The 26,720-nt window shown below is 33.7% G+C and overlaps 1 protein-coding gene across 1 annotated transcript in view; it reads left to right on the top strand.

Annotated features, from left to right (window-relative positions):
- The window catches only part of LOC138176105 (transcription factor SOX-5), a 503,378-nt gene that overhangs the window by 96,612 nt on the left and 380,046 nt on the right, over nucleotides 1-26,720 (top strand). The window lies entirely within an intron of this gene.

The following is a 26,720-nucleotide window of genomic DNA, read 5'->3' as shown; positions in this document are numbered from 1 at the left end:
ACACTATGATAATAATTAGGGATTTTTAAAAAGCATAAGACCGTCTTTGTCCTCAAGAAGTAATGATGGAAGACAATGTATTTTTCAAAATCTCAAAAGGGAGACAGAAATGTACTTGTTTAGGGGTATGATGAAGACCAACAGCTGAGGTAGGGGAAAAAAATCTGAGGATGTGTGAGTTACAGAGTTGATTTAATCTTGTAGGATGATGAATTTCTAGAGATAATGAAGTCCTGGAGAGCAGTTAGGTAGAAAATAATGACGATGTATCTATTTAGATATTTTGTTTAAAATATCAACTAAGTGATGCTAATTGTATTAATCTTATATACTGAGGTTGGTAATAATGAATAATTGTATGTTATTATAATTCCATTGGTAAAATTTTGTATCAATATTCATTTGAAATATTGAGCTTAGTTCTTTCTCTTTTTTATCTCTCCCAGGTTTGCATATTAGTTATTGGTTTCTCTTAAATTTATTTATAAACGAATTAAACAAATAATTAAGCAAAATAAAGTAATTCTTGTACATTAATTGTTTTCAATAATAGTTTAAGAAAGCAACATAGTATGTTATGATCATGACTAGCATTCTTGGGCAATCCCTCCCCCCACCCCCTTGTTTGATGTCCACAGTGATGATATAGAAAACTTGGCTCAGGGATCAAATGTAATCCTCAGAGGAAAAAAAAACAAATAGCAGAGTCCAATCTGGGTTCTGGTGGGAAAAATGCCATTTAGCATTTATATGAGAGTAGAAATCATCTAACATTTAAAAGGGTTTAATTTTTTATTTGCTTTGCATATTACCTTCAGAGTACCAAACAGGAACCTATATCTGATTTGCACATGTAAATAAGTTTAAATGCACAACTACATCATCAATTTCTGCAGGCTTACTAGCAAAATTTTTAACTTTCAGTCAAATTGACTACTGATAGTCAATCTACATGTTAGTATGATCACAGCATTGGATACTGTATCTTTGTCAGTTGGGACACTGTGTAAAAAGGGCATGGATAATCATTTGAACTGTATTTCTATGGTCAGAATCATAGTAGGAAGGCTAGCTTTGAATGTGTAGCAACTTATATTCTATCATTCTTATTGTTGTTGAAATCTAACTTATCACTTACACTCACACTAAGCCAAACAGAATGCTTAAATTCAAAGGTTTTTTTTTCTATAGTGACATAAAGCATCTATGTTTGAATATTTGTTATGGAAGAAATAAGGGGCCTGTCAGACCTCTGGAAAAAATACATACAAACACATCCAGGAGGAACTAATATAGTTTGAAAAATCTATATACTTTTATTTTTATTTTTATGTATAAGTCAAAAGGATACATATAGAAGACACATACTCATATGCATCGACAACAAGCTTTCTACCATTTCTATCTGTACCTCTCAATCTATTTACCCATCTCATCATCTATTACCAATCACCATTTATCAGGAAGTTTGGAGAGATGTATTGCTAGGTTCACTGCAAGGTAATGGATGTTTTTGGCTCCAATAAATTTCAACCTGTAACAGTGGAAGGAGTTGATCGAACCATGTATCCTTAAAGTATACGGAAGATAAAGTCAAGAAGAGTACTAGGTTTAGACAACTCCACAAGAATGATAGAAACAAAATTAAAACAGTATATTAAATAACATATTTTGATATTATTATTATGGTATACCTACTTAAAGCCACCAAAAGAGAAGGAAATGACTTGTAAAAGGAATATGTTTTGATCAAGTAAAATGAGTTGTTTTTCAAGGATACTATAAAACTCCATTTAATATCCAATCTGGGGTTGTTTTGTTTTGTTTTTGGCTGAGTCCTTGTACTTTCTCCCTAACTTCTGACCAACTTTCTTCCTCTTAATCTCATATTGATTATTCCTGGGTTTAGGATTTATTTTAATTATTTTATTAAATTTATGAAATTAATGAAATGCTATTTTTATTTACTACACGTTATATAATTTTATGGAGAAGTATTTTAGTAAGCTATTTCAAGCTCTCTCATAAGTTCTTACCTTGATGTTTAACTGACTACTACTACTACTCACTACTAGGACAAATACATAAATAAGTTTATTTGAATGTACAACTCCTTGCAATGATGAAAAATAATTTATACTTTTTGTAATTACACACTTTTTATGTTTTTATATGTTATAAACAAGTGTTTAACAAGAGAAGAAAGACCATACACTTCATTGTATTTGTAAGGCTAGGAGTCCTATTGATTTAATCATCCAACTTGCTATCTTTTATGGGGTGATAATGCCTTCATTGAATCAATAAAATAATCACCCTACCCCCATTTAATATCACTATTAACTGGGTGTGAATAAAACTTAAACTTTTCCATCAAATCAATTAGTCAAATAGGGGCATTAGAGTAGGGACAAAAAGTCATTGAATAAAATGAATTAACACTCTCTAAGACATATGCTGTTATTGGCTAAGGAGACTTGGTCATGCCCTGCAGATCTTCTATAAAATGTAAGACCATTTTGGTTTCCAGGACATCATGGCATCTGCTTGCATAAAGGAGAACTATTCCAGATAAGCCACTGTCAATTGCTTGGAATTTAAGGGGTAGAGAAAGGAAGCAAAATATTTGCCTATCTTTCAACAGTCCCACAAACATTCACTATTTTTTTCTAGTATTTTCCAGTTTGTTAGGTGTGAGATGAAACCTTCCCCTTGTTTTATTTTCCATTTCTCTTATTATTAGTGACCTGGAAGATTTTTTCATATGATTATTAATATTTTTCAAATCTTGTTTTGGAAAATGTTTCTTCATATCCTTTGACCACATCATTTGGAAGAATGGTTCATAGTCTTTGGTTTTTGTGTTAATTCCTAATATCATTGACCTTTATCAGTGATATTTGATTCAAAAATTTTCTGTTAATAGGTAACTTCCCATCCTATCCTAGTTGCAATGAGTTTATCAAATAACAATAAAGAAAAAGGGTATCCTTGATTTAATTGTATATCTATTGGGAAAGCTTCTTATGTTTTGTCATTATGCAAATAACACTAGGTTTGAATTTTAAATATGCATTTTAATCATTTTTAAAAAGATCCTTTATAAAACCATGCACTAGCAGCTTTGCAGAGGACTGCTGCTGTGAATAGCTTTCAAAGTTCTGATTACATAGTATAGTGAACTCTCTATTCAATAACAAATCAGAGCAAAACTTTCACAGAAAATCAAGGTATAGTATTCATAATGGTACAGCTTATCACAGAAAATCAAAATAGAGCATTCACCATGTCACAACTCAACAACTTATCACTAAGATGGCCACATAATTTTCACCAAAGTGGTCACATAGTTTTAAATAAAGTACAATCATTTAGTAACTCAATCATTCAATCATCCTTAAGAAGGCTTATCTCCTTAAGGGTCACAAAGTACAAAAGTCAAAGTTCTCCACCAATGGTAGGTGTGTATGTGTGTGTGTGTGTGTGTGTGTGTGTGTGTGTGTGTTCATTTGGTTGTTGGGGGGGTTGCATTTTACTAACTGATCCATTGACTGAGTCTCACCAAATACTGAGAATTTACTTAGGACCAGTGTGTACCTGGCCTGGATCATCTGATGTAGTTCTAACTTCACAGAAGCAAATGCTTTTCTGGACAATAATCTTTTTGCTAGGAATTTATTTTTTAAATTGTAATCTATATTAATAACTCATATTGGTCTGGTTATTTTTCTTCACTTTAGTCTTCCCTGATTTAAGTATTTGGATTATATATGTATATGTCTCATAAATGGAGTTTAGCAAAGCATTTTCTTTATCATTTTTTGAAAATAATTGTAGTACAAGCTTTAATTATTTTAAATATTTGATATAATTGACCTATAAATCAATCTGGATCAGGGTTCAGATTCCACCTATTGCTGAATCTTTCATAGGTACTTCATAAATTGGATTAACATCACTTTTGTGTTCCAGAAATTTGGGTATTTTGTAATTTTGCATAGAAGCTTTCTTTTAATTTCTCTGGAATAGGGCATATAATTATGTAGAATACATTTTGATCATCTCTTTTGATTAACTCAATGTTATGCTTTCTTTTTTTTCTTTTTGTTTATTTTTTATTTTGGCAATTTGATTTTTCTCCCTCTTCTTTTTGATCATTTTAGCTATAGGCTTATTAATTTTCTTAGTCTTTTCAAAAAGCCAGTTTTGTGTTTGTTGATTAACTCTATTGTGCTTTGATTTTCCTATTTATCTATTTCTCCTCTAATTTTCAAGATTTCTTCTTCTGTGCTTGTTTTATTTGTTGTTTTACTCATTATAATTGCACTTTTAATTTATTAGTCCTCTCTCTTCGTATCTTGTTGACATATATTCTGAAGAATGTAATTTATAACAATGAACAAGCATCAAGTATTAGGATAAACTCCACTTAATAAAAATATTTTCTGTTTATGGGAGGGATCTTCTAAATGGGATTTAAATTTGAAGTTTCAATAAACTAAGAGTGATACATGGGCATAGGTATTGTTCAGGTCTTAAATTCACTTCTTCAGGTAAAAATTTACCCAGTAGTAAAATCTCAAATTATGAGGTAGGTCATAGTTAGCTAAGTATATGGCTATTCATAAAATTTGTAAAGATGTTTTTGAGTCCTTGCTCTATGTTGCTTCATGTTAATTATTCCCGCCAGTTTTGTCTCATCTGGAAATGCTTAAAGTATCTAATTTATTCATATATTCAACTTGTTGATAAAAATGTTACATAGTACAAAGTAAAACACAAATCCCCAGGATACTCCACTAGACGTAGCTTTCAAGGTGACATTTGGGTCCAGCTTTTCAGCTAGCTTTGCATTTACACTATTGTAACTATACTATAGATCGCATGCCTCCATCTGTTCCATAAGAACAGTATGAGATATTTTATGAAAGGCTTTACTTAAATTTAGACAAACTATCTAAAGCATATACTCTACCAGTCTAGTATCCCTGGAAAAGAAAGGAATTGGTGTTAGTCTGCTCTGTTCTTGATGAACAAAAGTGCCTTACAAATACTATCTCATTTGATCTTCATAACAACTCTATGAGGTAGGTACTAACTTCTCTGTGAACTTAGTTCTTGCTTTCCTACATGTAAACCAGCCATACGTTTAGTAATAAATTCTACAATATTAACAAGCGCTTAAGTCAAGCTCACTGCAAACTTGCAGACTGCAAACGCCATTATCTTCTATTTAAAAAATAGCAGGACAACATCTACCATACCTTCCATATTCTTCATTAAATTTCAAAATTCACTTACATTTTAAAAAGCCTAAAAATGTATAGGCATGAAATAACTTATCTTTAACATTTTCTAAAGAATGCATTTGAAACATAATACTGCTAAATACTAGAATCTTTCCCAGAACAAACATGGGTACAGCAAGGATTTTGCCTCCCTTAAGTACTAGTTGATTTTTTTTTTAATGTTAGCAATAGTAATAACACAAGAGAAAAAAATTAAGGTCATATATCTTGGCAAAAAGGTGATATGGTTATTATTATTTTCAAATTACATGATGGGCAATACTTAGAAAACCCCAGAGAACCAATGAAGACATTAATTGAAATGACTAAAAGTTTTAAAAAGGAGGCAGACAAAATCGGTTGATAAAAAACCCAGCATTTCTATAATAGTGATAAAAAAACATTTAGAAGCAAAAAAAAAATAGAAGCAAAAAAAATTCAAAGTAACTATAAAATATATAAAATGTGTAGTGGTCAGAAAGCCTAGGTGAGATTCAGAGAGACCTGGGTTCAATTCCTCACTCATAAGGGCTGTGGAATCCTCAGGATGTCCCTTAACTTTTCAGTGCTCCAAAGCAATCCTCTAAGATTGCAAATTGGGAAAAAAAAAGCATTGACTTGCAATGGTAAAAGGAAATCATCACCAGGAATTCTATACCTATGAAATCACAGGGCTCAATAAAAAAAAAAAACATACCATGTATCATTATAATGTTTAAATAAATACAACTACAAAACACTTTGAAGAAATAAAAAATGAAAAATAATTGATGAGAATTTTTTACCTCATATTTTGGCAAAATTATTATAATAAAAGGGTCTATTCTACCTAAATTACTCACTAATTTAGTGCTAAAGTAATCAAATCAGACATGGGGATACTTTACAGAATTAGGGATAAGGGAATGATGATTTATGAAGGATCCAATATGTGCCACGAACTGTGCTAAGCAGCTTACAAATATTTTTTTAAGCAATTGGGGTTAAGTAACTTGCTCAAGGTTATGTGGTGAGTTATTTTGTGTGGGTTCCAAGTATCTGAGCCTGGAACCGATTCTGGGTCTCCCAACACCAGGACTGCGCTCTTACTCACTGTGCCACCTGGCCACCCCACAGCTTACAAATATTATCTCATTTGATTCTCATCACAATTCTGAGATAGGCACTATTATCACTCCCATTTTAGAGTTGAAGAAATTGAGGCAGAAAGAAGTTAAGTGACTTTCCCTGGGTCAAACAGGATAGTAAGTGCCTGAGGACATGATTTGAACTCATATCTTCTTGACTCCCAAGACAGGACTCTTTCTACTGTGCTACCTATATGTCTCAAGAAATAATAATTACATAATAAGAATAATGACAAATTGCATTTGGAAGAAGAAATGGTCCAAAATCTCAGGGAAATTACTAAAGAGTACATAGTAGTATCAGTCCTTAGACTGTATTATAAAACAGTTTTTAGTACTAATTTTAAAAAAACAGAGATCACCTAGCTGCCAATGAAAGCAATGGCATTTGACAATGTTTCTCAGGACCCAAACATAGAGTTCATCAGGGCTAGATGACTTGAACTCTTGAAGCACTGTTAGGTGATCTCTTACTCTTTCCTTCCTTAATCTTGTGAATTAATTCCCACTTAACCATATTTATGTAATCTTTCTCTGAACTTTTAGAAATTTATTACTCACAAAACTAGAGTGAATTTCAGTCTACTCTTAATTCATCTCTTTTTCATGCCCATTTTATTATGTTGGAATGGAAGGAGAGGAAAAGAGAGGAAGGGGATGTAAGCATTTATTTAGTATTTACTATGTGCTAGGCACTGTGGCAATTGTTTTGTTTATTTGTGTTTTAAAAATATCTCATTTGATCCTCCCAACACTTCTGAGTGGTCAATACTATTGCTATCCTCAATTTACAGTTGAGAAAACTGAAACAAACAGAAGTTGAGTGACTTGTTCAGGGTCACACAGTTAGTAAATGTCTAAAGCTTGTCTTCCTGGATCCAGAGTCAAAACTCTGTCCACTGTGCTACTAGCTGCCATCAAAATGTTCGCTTTCTCTAAGGGTTCCCAAAATTTCCATTCTAACAATGAGTTCTCCCATGTTGCTAAGAATTTGATGCAGGATAGAAATTTTCTCCATTGGTTCCTTCATATTTTTAAAGGATAAAATAATTATCAGGCCAAATCAAATATTATTAGCTATTCTATTCTATGCAAAAAAAAGAACTCTAACAGATGTTTGAATAAAGTCGCCATCTCTAATACATAATATTGAAACACAATAAGATGTGTTTCTTAAATACCTCATCTCTTTCCTTTCTTAGTCTATGTGATCTGTAATATACTCCAATGGCTACATCAGTTTCTTCTTCCACTTGTCTACACCAAAGGCATTTCTCCATATTCATTAATGTGGTTCCTAGATTTTCTCACATGGGTATAAGTTTTTTATGGAAAAATTCTACCCTGCCTTTCCCCTCTCCCACTTCCATTCCCATACGCAGATACTTTTTACCTATACTTTATTTTTTAAATAAAATTTATATACTTCCCAAGAAATTTTTTCAATCATATGTATAGTGCCACAGAGAGGATTTGGATAAGAGTTTCACAGGATGAGCAAGCATAGATAAATTGCAATCTGTATCATTGGAATACTCATGGGGCGGCTAGGTCGCACAGTGAATAGAGCACTGGCCCTGGAGTCAGGAGGAATATCCACATTGATAAAAATCATAGATCTGTTGGGTTATATGGTTTTGAGCTAGATAGTATGACAAATTGTTAATTACAGTAATAAAATGTGACATTTCAGCAGTCTGATATGATGGGGGTACTCCCTCCAATAATAACCTGCTACCATTTGTGCCTGCCCATCCTGTATAATTATTGTCCGTGTAAATTCTCCAAAGAGGTCAATATAATATATTTATTCTTGGGAGTTCTTGGTCTTTTGGATTTGTATAGATATCAGTGTGGGAACACATGTTATACAACACCTTACTTATTCTAAATAGCCTACCTGTCAGGGGTGGCTAGGTGGCACAGTGAATAGAGCACCGGCCCTGGAGTCAGGAGGACCTGAGTTCAAATTCGGCCTCAGACACTTGACACACTTACTAGCTGTGTGACTTTAGGCAATCACTTAGCCCCAATTGCCCTCCAAAAAGCTAATAATAATAATAATAATAATAACCTACCTGTCATTTTGTTTCTTGTGATATTATTTGATCAGTTTTCTTTATTTTTGTCACTTTTCCTGCATAATACTTTGTTCCTAATATGTCATTGTCTTCTCTCACTCACTGTATACCTTTGTTTTTTTTAAATGTACTTGACCTTTAGGCAATGTAATGTGTCTAATACAGTGATTTCTGAACAAAACAATGGCACTTAGAATGATATTTTTATAGCTATGAAGGAACCTGGGGTATCGTTTATTCAACTCTCATCTCTTTTCATGTAAGGAAACTGAGGACCAGAGAACTGAACTCTTTATCCAAAGTGATGCAGTGTATAAGCAAAGCTAGAATTTGAACCTACATCTTATATATTCCAGTCTACTAGTCTTACATTGTTTGTTATTATGAACATTGCATATGTACTATGTTTTACAAAATATATTTTCAAAAATTTTACATAACTCCAGTTCTATTTTAAAAGCATAAGATATTTAATCTAATTTTAAGTTCTATTATTTGGTTAAAAATTATCCTTATAAGAAAAGCATATCCTTTTAAAATGATCTCTTTTCTTATTTCAAATACATTAAAATTTGAAAAAAATTAAGTTTTTGAGCTATGTTTCAATGGAAAAAAATGCTAAAAAAAAGATAAGCCTAATAAAATATAGAATTTGGTTAAATCAACCATTTTAGTGTTAATTAGGTATTTCCTTAGTAACATAAGGGTAAAAGAGATTAGGTGCTTCATTTTTTGATGATATGGTTAATCAGATAATCGTATCCTGATTGGAAGCATTATAAAATGAAGTCTTAGACAAATAGAATGGAGTGACAAGCAGTCTTTTTCTTCATATGCCTTCTGTTCTGCATGAGACAGAAAGATCATTGCTGAAGGGACATTTTGTAAGCTAAGTCTGGGAGTAAGAAGCCAAGAGGGTTTTGAATTATAGCTACTGAAGAAACATTACACCTTCTACTATCAGGTGAAAATTTCTCAGGTAGTTAGCTAGTCGATTAGAGAGAAACTATAGGAAAATGATAAGATATTTGAACAATGTCAAACAAGAATCTAGAAATTTGACTTTATATGATGAAGCAGCATTAGGAGAGCTAAAAATGTGTTATTAAGTGTAGGAAGCAGAATGTATATCCAGAACAAAACTAAATAGTAGTCAAAACACTTGACACTTGAGAGAAGACGATCTATGCCTAAGGCTAATAGCTCTTTCAGTCTTGCTCCAAGTATATTTTTTTCTTAAATATGAGATCCAAACATACTTTGTGTCTTTAAGCACTATTATTTTTACAAAATCTTTACTTTTGTAGACACAAAAATTTCAAGTGTTTACTTGCTTTGTTTTTAAATCTTACCTCTCACTTGTTTATATTCAGATGAAAGTCTAATTACCTTGTCTGCATCCAGTATTTCCTACTGAATTACAGTTCTAGAGCTTGGGAAAATTTAGCAACCTTATAGAGGTCTTGCAAATCTTTTGTATTTCATTATGATAAATATCAAAAGCTCATAACATTACCTGGAATTTCTTAAAAGAACAGAGTTGATAAAATTAAGAAAAAATAAGAGAATATATTTATAAGTGAATACATTTATACATGGATGTGGTAGTCAACCAAAACTATAATAGTGAACATTAATACAATCAGAACTCAGAATAAATACAATGACAAAACTTCTTTCTGGAGGACCAATGCTGAAGCATGCTTTCATCTTCCCAGGAAAGAGGTTTGAAAGGTAACATAGGCTGTCAGATAAGATTACTATTGTTGATTGGTATTGAATAGCTATTTTATATTTATAAGGGAAAGAGTATGTATACTGGAAAGTGACTGCAGTTTTAAAGATAAAAATAAATAATCAATGAAATATTTTAAATAATACAAATGAAATATTGAGAATGCAAATAAATATGTTAGTTAATTAACAGTTATCTTTGGGGGGGGGGCATTCAACACTGTCAGGTATTTAAGCAATACTTATCCTTACAGAAAAAAGTCAAATAAAGTATGGAATAAGAGATAATTATGTTGAGGTGAGAGGAAGGTAATTAGTGAATTATGTATGCCTTCTCTTTTGATAAAGCAATGAATTCAGTTTTCTTGAAAGCTGAAATGGGTAAAGAAGCAGTTTAGAGGAGGAGCTGGGTCCAAATCCCACTCTTACTAAATGTGTGATCCTGGCAAATATGGTACAAGCAGTAGAGTCCTGGGCCCGAAGCAAGGATCCAATCCAGTCCAAAATTTTTAATTCCTGGTATGTGCCAGACACTGTGCTAAGCACTAGGGACTGAATAAAAAGACAGTCCCTGCCCTGAAGGAGCTTGCAATCTAATGCCAGGTTGGAGTGGGGAACAAGCCACCATAGAGTACCTGCCCATGGAGTTGAAAACCAGACAAAGCATCAGTTGCAAAGTGGACAAAGGATGATAAGGTTCCAAATCTTTTTTCTGATGTTCATTACCTACAGAATTGTGGGGAAATGAGTATAATCATAGATACAGAACATACTTTACAGGGTTGCTGTAAGGTTAAAGGGGCATCATGTAAACAGAGCACTTTACAAAGTTTTAAGTGCCATGTACATTTCAATTTTTATTTCACTCAGTCTGGGCCTCAATTTCTTCATCTTTTAACTGAGAGAGTTGAATAAATTCTTAGGTCAGTTCCAGCTCTGAATCTTTGGGGCTTAAATTAGAGTTTATTTCCACTTCCTCTGCCAAAATAAAGTGATCTCTTCTCAGGGAGCCTACTCTAGACAAATTCCTATGTGGGATCCATGCTGTATGAATTATTCAAAAGACTGATAGCAAGGCAGTTAATGCTGAACACATGAAAATTAACTGGATGTTCTATAATATTAAAAATCATAATAAGCAAATAGCTTTTGTTTTGGCAGCATGAGCACCCATGTTGTCTGAATGTAAGTAGCAAACCTCAGCATGAAGACAAGCTATGCTACATGTAACTTTTCTAATCATGTCTAACCTGTGTATATGTAGCATAGTGCTTTATTTGGATTTGGTTTCAAATCCCACTTTTAACATTTATTAACTATGTAACCATGGGCAAGTCACTTAAGGTCTTTGAGAATTAGGTAGCTTTCTAAGACTCAAATTTATAAATGGTTTCCAGTTTCCATACCCAGGGAATCTTGGATAAATTGTGATGTGTTTTTCTTAATATTACTAACAAATTGCCTATATATATATATATATACATACCCATAAATATAAACAAACAGAAATATTTGTGTATGGATATATCTATATGTGTATATATATATTATATATAGACTAGTATATGTAACTCCTTATTCTAATAGTCATCCATTTAATTTTTAAATTCTGCTGTGAAATGATTAAACTGAATTGGTTAATTATGTTTATCCTAGAAGAATTGCACTCTAATTGGTAAGTGCTAATAAACAATAAAAATTGGGGTGGCCAGGTGGCGCCGTGAGTAAGAGCACCAGCCCTGGCATTGGAAGACCTGTGATTGGTTCCGGCCTCAGATACTTGGTACCCACACAAAATAACTGGCCGTGCAACCTTGAGCAAGTTACTTAGCCCCAATTGCTTAAAAAAAATAGAAATCAACATTTTGCTAAAATATTTTATGCCCTTGATAAACTTTAAAATGTCATTGGAGAAATAATTTTAAAGAATATAGAACAATTAGAAAGCTCTATAAGTCAGTATTTTACTTATATACTTAATTGTGTGATAAAGACTCTGTCATAGTTCAAAAAGGAAAATGATCACAGTTTAGAGAAATCAAGAAAACTTTTATTCATCATAATGTTTCCTAATTGGAAATTGTCTTTCCATCCTCATATTTTTCACAGTATTTTGTTTAGATCTCTGTTTCTTTAATTTTCATTCTACTATTTTTTAAAGTTATCTGGTTGCCTGTTGAATCCAACTTCCACCCTTTTCCCAAGTGAAATGTCAGCTTCTTGAGGACAGGGACTATATCATAAATTAATATATTTCATGTCCCCAGAACTAACAAGGTGTCACTTATACATACTAAGTAGGTTCTTAGTAAATATTTATTGAATTAATTGAATTTTACTGAATGAAATTACATTCCTGTGTTGAAGATATTTTGTGAATAAATTTATCTATTTTTAAATTGCTAGAAGAGCCCTCGATAGAGTCAAATGAGTCATTGACAAATCCTTATAAGCAATTTTACCATATTGTTTTTGAGATGTCATTTTTGGCTTTTTTAATAATTTTACAATTTCTTTGAGAAGGCTTTCAAACTTGAAGAAGACTTTGGCATTTGTTATTAAATGAAGTAATATCTTCCATGGATTTAACTTACTTGAATTCATATACATATATGTGTGTGTGCATGTATATTCACACATATTTACACACACACACACATATGAGAAAGAGAATAAGAGAGAGAATTAACCATTTGAATAGAGTACATGATTCTGTCTGCTGTTAGACTCTATGAATGTAAGTATAACCTAAAATGAGCATGAAAGGGCAAGCATGAATCATCTGCCTCGGGCATCCTCAGTTCCCATGCCTTTCAGACGATGAGTGTACTTCTTCTTTCATGTCACTTCCTGGATAAAAATCATAGCAGTTTGTGGTCCTGAAGCATTTGAAAATGCTAAGGACTTTGGTGACAAGAGTACCACCACCATCCCGTGTCTTCAATAGCTGTGTCTGTTATACCTGCAGGAATAGCTGCTAGGCTGAATCTCCAGTAGCGTTGCTTCTCAAGACAGTGCCTGGGGACACTGGGCTAGAAGCAAACCTTCTCCCAGTGTTCTTGAATTCAGGGACTGGGATATCTCCATCAATCTGAGTGAAAATGGTGGTCAGGGTTGTGATAGTATCTTGACTAGCCTTGCACTTGCAGCCTCTTGCCCCTCCTTCAAGATGTCCTACTTCAACTAGGCTATAGGTTCTCTGAGTGGCAAGGTATTGGCAGTAGGTGAGGCAATGGCCTCTTCTCCAAAGAAGTTTTTTTTTTTCTCCTAGATGATGGCTATGAGTGTTGGGTGGGAAGCATGACCCATTGTTGGGGTTGAGGGGTTGGGGGGAGTCTGCCACTCCAAGGGCTCCTGGGTTTATCTTGTCAGAAGGGAGTGCCCATTAGTTTTCATTGTACAGCATTAACATTGATAGGGTAGTATTTGACCAGAGTTTTGTTGCCTGTTCATATTGACTTCATTCACTATGTTGTCACTGTCTTTTATTATTTGAATTCTGCTCTATGTTTGCTTTATAAAATTTGTGCCATATTTCTCTGTCATAAGTACCACTTCTTATCATACAATAATATTCCATTATATTTCTGATAAATAAATTATTTAGCATTTCTTCTTTAGCCAAAAACATTTCTATGTTTTCACATTTTTTATTACAAACAATCCTTCAAAGAACATTTTTGTACATGTAGATATTTTCTTTATGTCAATGACCTCCTTGGAATACAATCAAAGCAGTGGAATATCTGGGTATGAATAATTTAGTAAATTTTTATAATTCAACTTTTTTCCTCAAATACTATTCTTTTAGTTATCCAGGCTAGCCTCAATACCTATATCCAATCTACTAACCTAGGTCTAAGAATACATCTCTACCTAGAGATCAGGGACAACTTAATTAAGGGGGTAGAAATTAAGCTGGCCAGTGCTGGAGTGGGGGGGGGATTTTATAAGAGGGAAATGAGGGGAGAAAGTAGGCATTTGAAGCTAAGGAAATAATGAGAAAATGTAGCAAAAAATCAATGCATATTCAAAGGCTAATAGGAATGAAACACATTATTATTTCAGATGGTAGTAGTAGTAGTAATAGCCAACATTTATATGGTAATTTAAAGTTTGTAAAGTGCTTTACAGTTACCTCATTCTACCCTCACAACAATCCCAGAAGGTAGGTGCTATTATTATCCCCATTGTACAGATAGAGAAATTGAGATGAACAGAGGTTCTAAAGCTTGCTCAGGGTTATACAAGTAGTAAGTGTCTAAGGCAGAATTTGTATTAAGGTCTTCCTGATTCTAAATCCAGCACTATCTACTCTGTTACCTACCTGCCTATTATTATCTTCCTACACTGCATTTTTTTATATTTCTCTTATTTATTTATAATGTATTATTTTGTGTTATGGTTAATTATGCATTCATCAACTCTCTCCCTCCACTAGACTAGGAACACTATGAAGATAGGCATTTTGTCTTACATAAACTTGTCTTTCCAAATACCTACCAGTCAATTGTATATATTAGGTTTTGGTTAAAATTTGCTGAAGTGAACTGTGAATAATTCCGTTTCTTTGGAATATAGTTTTTCATGTATAGAAGCATAGATAAAGTTAACAAAGAATAGATAAACTTGAAAAAGGAGGCAGAGGTCAGGTTGTGGAATACTGTGAGTACTAATCTGAAGAGGTTGTACTTTATTAAATGGCTAATGAGGAGCCACCAAAGGTGCTTAGTAAATCTGTAATAATAGTATCATTATTAAGAATGCCTAGTATTTATATACCACTTATTATGTGCCAGGCACTGTGCTAAGTGCTTTACAAATATCTCAACTGATCCTCACAACAAGCTTGGGGAGTAGGTGCCATTATTATTTCCATTTAATTGAGCCAAGCAGAGGTAATAAGTGACTTGCCCAAGGTTACACAGCTATTAACTGTCTGTAGTGTGATTTGAACTCAGGTTATCCTAAATCTAAGTCTAGCATTGTATCCACTTCACCACCTAGATGCCCTTAAGTGCTTTAATAAGTTGAGCAGCTGGGTGGCACAGTGTTCATCCTGGAGGCATGAAGATCTCAGTTCAAATATGACCTCAGACATTTTCAAACTGTGTGTCCCAGGACAAGTCATTTAACCCTGTTTGCCTCAGTTTCCTCATCTGTAAAAGAAGCTGTAGAAGGAAATAGCAAAAAAGGAAATGTCAAATCACCTGAGTCTCCTTGCCAAGAAAACCCCAAATTTGGTCATGAAGAGTAAGAAATGACTGAAAAATGACTGAACAACTTTAATAAGCTAATGCGGTGGGTGGTGAATACATGGAGAGGAGGGGAGAGAAGCTGGAGACTATGATTGTAATACAAGGTTGAGATAAGAAGGACCCAACCTGCATCCTATCAGCAAAAAAAAGAAGAGATAAAGAAAAGAAAGATGGTGAATGAAGTACAGACTTGGCAACTGATGGAATAGGTAGATTGAAGAGGAGGAAAAAGTCGAGATAACTCTAAGTTTTACATTATGTGTAACAAAATGGCAAGTACCTTTAACATAACTAAGGAGGACATAAGTTTCAGGTGTTCATGAGACAGACATATAGAAGTAGAGATTCAAACTAAGTCAGGAGTACAGAGATGATAATATGAAAATGTTGCTGTAGATTATTGAGATGACTGATGAATTATAAATAGGTGCTTGAGAAATGCCTATATTTAATTTGAAGGAGATTAAAGAAGATCCAGTAAAGACATAGAGAAGGATCTATTGAAGAGGCAGGAAGAGAACCAGTGTCATTCAAGCCAAAAGAGAAGAAAGTTTTGTAGTTATCCACTGCCTCAAATCTTGCTAATGGATTAATGTTAATAATGACAAAATTTATATAGCACTATATGGTTGTGAAGTGCATTGTATTTTACCATAATTATTCCTTACAATAATCCAGTGAGGTAGATGTTAGTATTCTCTACATTTTAGAGATGGAAAAACTGAGGTTAAAATTGTAAGTGACTTGGCCAGACTTAAGTATATGGGGCAGGTTTTTAACTCAGTCTCCAAAACTCTAGCATAGAACTCTAATCAGTGCACAGCTAAACAACCCTGAATGAATGGAGACTAAGAAAAGACCATTGGATTTTATGATAATAGGTCATTTGTATTTCCCACAAAGTCTAACATAGTGCAATGCAAATTGTAGGTGAGTGATAATTACTTATAGAATGTGTGGGTGAATAAATGAACAAGTTAATGAAAAGCACTCAAAAGGTTTATAAGAAGCAAACATTTCCACCTTAATCACTAATGAGGTAACATTATGGACTACATGTGGACAGTGCTCCCATACCACTTATACAGGTATGAATTGTAGGTGTTATGTAACGTTAGTGTTTGATTAATCAATTTTTAAAATATATTTTCTTTATGCCATTTTTATTTATTTCCCAAAAATTTCTCACGCACCTATATACTAGACCTTCCCAGTAAACAAAAACGTGATTTATCAGCTATTTGATATGTCAAATTACTCAAAAATGAATTATTCAAATAGGAAAAAAATCTGATTAAATCAGACAATATACACAATACCCTGTCTTTGTATTTCTCCATCTCTCTTCTGGGAGGCAATAGGTATGGTTCATTATCTGTTTTCTGAGACATTCATTGTTTTCTTCAATTATTCAAACTTTGATTCAGTGTTTTTTTTAATGTTCATTGTAATCATTACATATTTTTCTTTCTTTTGCTTATTTTACTTGGCATCACCTAATAACAATCTTTCTATTTTTCTTGCAATTCTTCATATTCGTCTGTACAATAGTTGTCAAGTAATTAATGATGAAAATTAACCATGATAATTATCTTCCTATATGAAACAAAATGAAGATTTGGGGAATTCTATCCAGGATAGAGAAATTACATATAAGAAAATAATATAAGAATTGTAGGAGCTTAGGTTAAAATCATTCTTTGAAATAGAATTATTTAAGTGGTTTTAAAGTAATCTAGACTAAACTCAAGAAATCCTGTAGCCAAATTCTTGTCTTTTCTACAAATTTCTATAGTTTTTCCATGCACAGAGCTTCTATTGATTACTTCTGTTTCCAGACACAAAGCTGCTATTGACTTCCACAGTCAATGGTGAATTATTTTAAATGAATGCATTTTTATTTGGTAAAATTATAAAAATATGAACCAAATCAGTGTAACACTATGGTTTCACAAAATTTCAGGTAGGAAGGAAAAAAAAATCCCAGTAATTTTTAGTGATTACTTAAAATGTGCCCTGAATATATTTTTTTCTACATACTCCACATATAACTCCACATATTTCTCCATATGCTACTACTTTGTACCAAATATAAAGTATAAGGGTTAATACATTTCATCTGATAAAGTACTAAATTACTATTGAAAATACAGTGGAAACATTGCCACTCTTTTTGTCGCAGGACAAGTTTAATAGCTATGTTGTAACAATCTAATTTCATAATTTGAGTTTATTCAAGTTTTTTAGCTATCGCTATTCACATATAATATCAGATACAAATATACAATATTCTTTTTTCATATGCTGTTATATCCATTAAATTGTGAGCTCCTTGAAGACAGAGACCATCGTTTACCTTTTTTGTATCCTTCACACAGTGCTTGGCACATAGCAGGTGCTTAATAAATGCATATTATTGACTGATTTATGTTTTTGTCCCATGTCAATAACTGAAGCCAATAAACTTTATTTTTTTGCCTTTTTTTTGGTGCTGCCAATCTTAGCACAATATCCAGCATACAGTAAGGAGCCAAATAAATGCATATTACTTCTTTGTTCTGAATGATTTTTTTTATAAAATTAATATTAAATAAATATAGCTAAGCTTATTTTGCAATTATTTATAATTAAAATCAGTTTTAGTGTCATAACTTTTAAGTTATGCAATCTGCGGCACTGTTTGTTTTTTGACTATTCATTTTGATTCACATTTGACCCAAATGATCATATAATCTTTTTAATGAATGAAATAGTTTTCACTATTTTCATGTAGATGCAAAGCCTCATTATCAATGTAAGTATTGTAATATAGTGGGTCTATAGGCATAAACACATACCAATAAATATGAGAGGGGAGTGCAAGGAGAAAGTGGAAATCTGATCCTGGTTTCAATAGTGTACATGATGCTTTCCTTGCTGTTAAAATACATTCAGCATTCAATACAAGGGAAAGCTGACCCTTTAAATTAGAAAAGATGTACATTTTTGACATCTTTTGCCTTCCTCTGACTGAAACAATAAAAATAAACATGAAGCAGTCAGACTAGCCTCTGCATATAGTATCATTTGCTTGTGATTTCCACTGCTCCAAATAACTGGATTTATTCAGGCAATTTATTTTTTTAAATATGTGGTCTCTGTGAATAGCAACATCTTAACTAGGGACAACTCTTTATATTGCTTCATGATGAAATATATACATACTGCATATGCTTTACATCTATTAGAACACAGAATTAAATAATAGACAAAATTAAAATATAGTATAAAAATTAAAGAAAAGTGTCTTATAACCAAATACCCTACACTTGTGTTCACCCCCTATATATGTTCAAAGTCTCTAGGTGCTCCATAGGAGATTTTTAATTATTATTCCCTCTTTGATGTTGCTAAATATAATGAATGGAATGGAAAAGACTTTTTGTAGGAAGTCTCTGTATGTGTCATTTAGGTCTTTAGTAGCCTTCTGATTTAAAAAACAAAAAAAAACTAACTGCTTACAATTTAGTTCACTAGTCAAGCAGTAGTTCGACTTGTGACAAAAAAAAAAATAGACTTCTATTTGTTCAAGAGAGGGAAAGAAGAAAAAATTCATGTTTTTGTTTAAGTTTGGTGGTTTTGTGGGTTATTTAACATCAAGTCAGTATCACATTAGGATGACACAAAACTCCAGGGAATTCTCAGAAGTCAGTGATTCTAGAAGAAGCTTGGGAGGCAACATGTGCAGCAAAGAAGAAAAAAATCAGTTCCTAATTCAGGATAAATTTCTACAACTTATGTAAAATCTTTATTCATATTTCTCTTTTTATTTTATAACAATATTTTATAACTGGGGGGAAGGAGGCCCTTTACCATTTTTAAGGCTGTTTGTAAAAATCTGAAATTCTGTAAAATACTGAGAGAAGGGGAATTTGCAGAGTTTTATTATCATAAGCAGGTACTCTGTTCTTCCTGAACCAAACAACTCCACTATAAGAATTTTAAATGATGAACACATGAAGTTCACATCTAGAAGTTAGGGTTTCAAGAGTTCTCGTGTTATGAGGAAAGAAAAGCATTTTATTTCTTTCATATCATTAATCACTTTAACTTTATAGGATCATAGGTCACAGCTTTAGAGCTGGAAGGAAACCTTGGAGAGCACAGAGTGGGTAACACCCTCATTTTACAGATAAGGGAACTGAGACTTGGCCATGGATAGATACATTACTGATTAGTAGCCGATCCAGGATTCAAACCCTGTTTCTGTGGCTATAAAGCCAGCATACTTTCCATAATATTATAGCATATGTCACCTTAATAATTTCCTCAGAGAATTCTATGATCTGCCTCATTCATTATCATCTAAACCAACCTTATCCTTCAATTGTAATTGTATTCTTCAAAGTTGCCAATGATCTTTTAATTGTAAAATCTAATGGCCTTCTTTTCAATCCTTATCCCTATTGATTTCTCTACAACCTCTGACACTATCGATAACCCTCTTCTCCTGAATGCTCTCTCTTGTCTAGATTTTTATGACAGTGTTTTCTCCTGATTCTCCTCCTACCTATTTGATCAATCATTCTTAGTCTCCTTTGCTAGATTTTCATTCAAACAATAACCACCCACACAAAAAAAATTAGTACCCTTCAAATGCCTATCCTTGGCCCTCTTTTCTTTTTCCTCTACTCTCTTGCTTGGTGGTGTATCATCAGCTTCCATAGATCGAATTGCCATCTCTATACAGATTCTTATATCAATTTATCCAATTCTTACCTCTAATTTCACATCATCAGATGCCTATTGGACATCTTAAATTGGATGACATGTGGACATCTCAAACTCAACATGCCTGTTTGACTTTTAAAACACTTCATAACCTGACTTTCATACATGTGTAAATTTCTTATACTTTATTCCTCTCTATGTATTTTACAATACAGTAGCACTGTCCTCTTTGCTGTTCCTCACAAGACACTCCCCTCTCTTGACTGTGAATTTTCAGTGGTTTTCCCTGATTCCTCGAATGTTCTCCCTCCTCATCTTTGCATTATGGAGTCCCTGACCTCTTTCAAATCTCAGCTAAAATCCCACATTTTCCTAATCTTCTCCAGTTCCTCTTAATTTCAGTGCATCCCCTCCTTATAAGATTATCTTCGATTTATTATGAATATATCTTATTTGTACACTTTTTGTTTTCATCATATCTCCCTCTTAAATTGTGTTCTCTTGTTTTCCCTTTTGTGTCCCCAAACACTTAGCATTAGCACAGTGTTCTAGCAAATGTTTTAACAAATTAGAAGAATGTACACTACATTTTTATATTTTGAAATATTAGACATGCAAAATAGAATTCATTACCTATTCCCAGAGATCTTCCATATTTCTAAACTTCCCTCTTATTTTGAGGATGCCACAGTCCTCGAAGGCACACGGACTTGCTACCTAAGTGTCACCCTCAACTTCTCACATGCTTTCATTCCATATATCCAATCCTTTACCAAGTCTTGTTCTTAATACCTTCAGAACATCTCTCCTTTGTGCTTTCTTGTTTCCAGGCTCATGGCCACCACACTATTGCAGGCCCACATCATCTCATACCTGAACTATTACAAAAGTTTTCTGGTTCCTGTCCCTGAAGCATCTTTCCCCATTCCAACACTGAACTGTCAAAGTGTTTTTCCTAAAGCACAGATCTGGCCATGTTATTCTCTCTCTCTCCTTCTCTCTATGTCTCTTTCTGTCTCTCTGTTTCTCTCTGTCTGCATCTCTCTCTGTCTCTCTCTGTCTATCTGTTTCTCTGTCTCTCTCTGTCTCTGTGTCTCTCTCTGTCTCTGTCTCTCTCTGTCTTTGTCTCTCTCTGTCTCTCTTTCTGTCTCTGTGTCTGTCTGTCTGTCTCTGTCTCTGTCTCTCTCTGTCTCTGTCTCTCTCTGGTTCTCTATCTCTGTCTCTCTCTGGTTCTCTCTCTCTGTCTCTCTGTCTCTCTCTCTCTCTCTGTCTCTCTGTCTGTCTCTCTCTCTGTCTGTCTCTCTCTCTCTGTCTCTGTCTCTCTCTCTCTCTCTTTCACTGTCTGTCTGTCTGTCTCTCCTTTCTAAATTCCAATGGCTCTCTCTTACCCCCAAGATCAAATATAAAACATTCTGACTCTTAAAGCCAACATGGATCCTTCCTACCTGTTCAATCTTCTTATACTTATACCAGCTTCCATGTATACCATAATCCAGCAACATTGAACTCATTGCTATTCCCTAAATAAGACATTGCATGACCCAACTCTGCAACAATGTCCCTATTGCCTGGAATGCTCTCCCTCCTCACCTGTACCTCTTGACTTACTTCCAGACTCAGATGAAATCCCACTTTCATCAACACTCACACACACACACACACACACACACACACACACACACACTTCCCTCTAAGATTGCATTTCATTTATATTGTATTAAGTGACACAGTGAATTGAGTACTGAAGTCAGGAAGACGTAATTGTCTCAGACATTTACTAGCTGTATCATCCTGGGCAACTCATTTAACTCTACTTTGGTTCCTATGTTGTAAAACATGCATAATGGTACCTAGATGCAGGGATTGTTTTGAGGATAAAATGAGAAAAAAATAGTAAAACACTTTGCGAACTTTAAAGCACCATATAAGTGTGAGCTATTATTATTATTACACAGTTAATGTCATATTGTCTCTCCCATTATAATATGAAATCTTTAAGGGTATGAGCCATATTTTTGTCTTTCTTTGTAGACCTAGTGCATAGCACAGTGCCTGCCTGGTACAAAATAAGCATGTAATAATTGCTTCTTTTTGATGATATTTTAAAAGTTTCAGAAACTGCCAATTTGAGATGATAATTATTGTAGAAAATTAGTCTGAAATATTAAATTTGACACTAAATATTTCAGAAGTAATATATTCAGTTAAAGAAAATCATAGAATAGTTAAAAATCATAGTAACTCTGATAGGAGGGTTAATATTAACAATTAAGAAAATGATTAAATGACTACAAATTAGCCTAATAAAGGTTCTAAAGAAAGGAAATAATAATATGAGAGTTTTACATTTTTTTCTTACATTATGTTTTTGCTAAGGTACATTTGACAAGATATTCCTTGTAAAGGTTTAATAAATAAATAAATAAATATAGGGTTGTTACCCAAGAGTGGAAGCAGTCATTTAGAATGAGTCAAGAGAGATATTACTAGAAGTAATTTGGAAAAAAATAAAAGAGAATACATGACTGAGGATTTGGAAATTTTAACTAATATTATCCTTTAAGTGTTTTCCTAAGGGAAATAGGGTAACTCAGGGGTTGGGTTTTTTTTTAAGTCATTTAAAACTAGCCATGATGTAATCAAGAATAAACCATAACAACTCATTTTGTTTTTTCAGAGGATGAAAGAATGATGAAATAGTCATTTTCAACATTTCCATTAAAAACACATTTGTTTAAACCAGACACCTTTTCCATCTTCATCTTCTTCCCATTCACATGTCAATTATCCAATAAGCATTTACCCTGCATCTTCTATGACAAAAGATTGTGTGAAGATGTGAAGCTCATCCCAAAGAAGGGCCTGGATCCTCTTTGGAAAAAGCTTGTCTTCTGAGGAACGATGACACAGTTCCACAAGCACTCTCAGAAGAATAAGTGCTAGGAGAACAAGAGGTGAACAAGAGTGCTAGTAAATGACTTGTTGATACGGGGTATTATGCAGTCATTTGTCAGCCTCATAGTAAAAATAAACAGTTATGTTGTCTTTTGGTAATATATGTCCTGAAAATGATGGAGAACCTCCCAAGTCTTGTCTGATCTGATAAGTACTACATATGTCTTCATATAGGCACAGGTGGTACTTCCAGGAAGAATCAAGAAAGTATTACAAAGGATAATAAAATTTCAGGCAAAAAAACCCAGAAGATTTTAGGGAGACAGTTTGTGGCTTTATCACTGTGATCTATCCAAGAAAATGGCAAAAGTGAAAGGCAGATTTGAGACAGGAATATCAGATTAAAAAGATGGTATCTAGGAATGGGGTTTAGATTTTAAAAGAAAAGGTTCCTGGTCAGGCATGGAATATATCTTATAAGGGATGGTAAGTTTTGTTTTCGTTTTTTTTTTTTTGCCATTCATAGAATTATTCTTTGTGTTAATAAAGAAATTGGAAAAAAATGGATTCCCATCAATTGTAGAATGGCTGAAAAACAGCTGTGTTATGTTAATTTAATGGAAGATTATTGTGTAGTAAAAAAATGGTTAATATGAATAAGGTTAATGTATCTGGTACAGAGTAAAATAAGCTCAACCAAGAAAACAATAAGTACAAGTACTTCAAGAGTATAAATAAAAAGAGCATAAAAAGAAGGAAGCCTACCTCAGTGCCTAGAGGCTAGTGCAGTGCCTGACACAAAGCAGGCACTAAATAAATGTTTATTGATTAAACAATAGAAAAATAGTAAACTAGAAAACTTCCTGGAGAAAAGATAAAGAAGCATATCTTTCCATCACAGAAGTGTTTATTTTAACCAAAAGACCCAGGATAGATAAAAAAGAGGAAAGAGACAAAGTAACATTATATATTAAAAAGCTATACACAAGCAAATCCATCAAAGAGCCAGAGGAGGGAAGAAGCATTGTAGAGAGCATTGGGGAAAATCAGTGGAGGTGGAAACAGATATTGATATCAAAGCAGTCTATAGACCACCTGGTCAGAAAGAAGAAATCGATAAAGTGATCAGGATACTGTATCTCCAATGCAATATTCACAGAACCAATAGCAACTATGAATACACCAGCATAGTTCAGTATTGCAAAATATAACAGATTCCCTTATAGAAGACAGAAGTGAAACATTCAAACACCAGAAAGCCAAGATCTTTCATATCCATTACATAGGTTAATGGGAGTTTAGGGGTAACTTTAAAACAATATAACAGGGATAACACAAAGACATAAAACACTATATTAGGGTGGGGCTTGAGCACAAGACCCCATCAGATACTGATTACAAACATAGGCATGGAATAACAAAAATGGCATGTTTCAAATTTTAAAATATCTGCTAGAGCTCTTTTGCTGCCCAAAGGAGTTAACAATTTTTTGACTTGCCTTAAATATTTTGTCCTTCAAAAGGTGGGGGAGGCAACAATAAAAACAACATTCTGTATCTTTTTGCCATCATGGCATAAAGTATAGAGAGTTGGCCTCAGAGCCAGGAGGATCTGGATTCGAGCCTCATCACTGTCCCATACTGACTCTGTGACCTTTAGCAGGGAACTTAATGTCTCAATGGTCCAAGACACTCTGTAAGTCAATGAAAAGGTACTGACTTTTAGCATTAGCATAGAGAATTTCCTCTTCTTGGCATTCCTACATCATTGAAATCTCAGGTCCATTCTATAGCTCTGTCATTGTTCTTATTGTCACAAGGATGAACTTGTGGTTTTTTTTCAGCTTTTTTTTGGAGAGCAGTTGGGGTTAAGTGACTTGCCCAAGGTCACACAGCTAGTAAGCATTAAGTGTCTGAGTATGGATTTGAACTCAGGTGCTCCTGACTCCAGGGCCAATGCTCTATTCACTGCGCCACCTAGCCACCCCTAAGGATGAACTTGTTGGTGAAGTAGAAATGATAGAAACCATAAGAAGAATATATGATATCTAATGATGAAATAGGTAGGCTATTCTAAACAAAGTATTTTTGATGTTCTGTCCTACTTTTGTTTAATAATGTCTTAAGTTTGACCTTTAAGCCCTCAGGGAAGAGATCATCAATGTCTGGAAGTGCATTTGCCAGGTTTTTAAACATAAGGAACACACAGCACACAGAATCAACAGCAGGAAGAGAATGAGACTGTCAAAGCACAAAATGTTCTTTGTTTTTACAGGTTCTATTAGTTAATGTATTAGCAATTCTCTAAATGCCACTTTTGCTTATTAAGTGGTTTTGAGAGCAAATGAAAACATACGTTTTATTCCTGAATGGAGTATTTCTGAGATTCTTAACAAATGTACTTCTAAAAGAAAGAGTAGGGGAAAAATCTGAGAAACTTCTGCCTGAAGCATCGCCATGCAAATGAATTTTTCAAAATATGGGAATCCATATGATATTTTAAAAACTATTAACATCCCCTTATTGAAAATAAGAAAAAAATTACCTTAACTGTTTTATTTTACAGTGCACTGAATAATAGTGAAGTTTTTAACTTTAAATACAAAATAATCATATAACTCCACTTTGTTTTTTCCATTAAGAAATCTAATAAATAAGATAATATACCCAAATGATTCAAAGTAAGTTTAAAATATTTGTGTGTGTGTGTTTTGTAATTACTCAGATATCTATAGGAAAAATGTAGGAAATGCTATAAAATGCTATCAAAATCAAAGCCCCTCATTGTGAATAAGTATATTGAGTGGTGTGGAACCTGGTAAAACAGGAGCCCCCTTATGTGAGGTGTGTGGGTATATCAGACATCCTCAATGTTAAAACTAGCGGGCAGCCTCAGGTGCATCAGGGTCAAGGTATCCTTGAGGAAAAAAAATTTCACCAAGCCCCCACACCACAGGGCTTTCTGGCTCTTTTTTTTCCTACATCACTCTATCTCTCTGAGTTCAAAAGGAAAAAATCCACACACACACACACACTTGTACACATACACATTTGCAAACATGGACATTGTGAAAAATAATTACAAATGGCTAATGACAGCTCTCAATCCTTACAAACTACACTAAAAAAACCTATTGGATTTATCCTTTAATTCTGTGAATCAATAGTCAGATGTGCTTATGTTAGCTGACTATTTAGGTTTTTTATTTAATTAAGAGCTTCAAATAGTATAGAAATAAGAATTAGATGATAAAGGAACAGGCCTTCCAAATTCCAGTGCAGTTGAAAGGAGACAGATAGCTTTCTTCCTCCTGCCTCTGCTCCTCTTTCCATTTCTTGGGGAGGGAGAATGGGGAGTGATGGATGGGTATAATGGAAAGCATCTCCAGAATGGAGAGGGAAGAAAAATGTTGCTTTGGACTGAGTCTGTATACCCCACAGACCCCATGTCTTTACAATCTGCTCTTAATTCCTTACTTCATAGTCTGTCTGCCTTGCTTACATCTGGACACCACCTTTGTTCAGGTCTCAATCTACACTGTCCCTACTAGTGTCTGCCAGGTGAATAATAGCTACTGTCAGTGCCCTGTTTTGATAGTCCCGGATGGAGTCCCAGAAATCGATCCT

Source organism: Petaurus breviceps, unplaced genomic scaffold, assembly GCF_028583685.1.
Source record: "Petaurus breviceps papuanus isolate PSGF00001 unplaced genomic scaffold, PetGlider_PUasm1.0 81, whole genome shotgun sequence".
NCBI lineage: Eukaryota > Metazoa > Chordata > Mammalia > Diprotodontia > Petauridae > Petaurus > Petaurus breviceps.
This window is presented reverse-complemented; position numbering and strand designations above follow the sequence as displayed.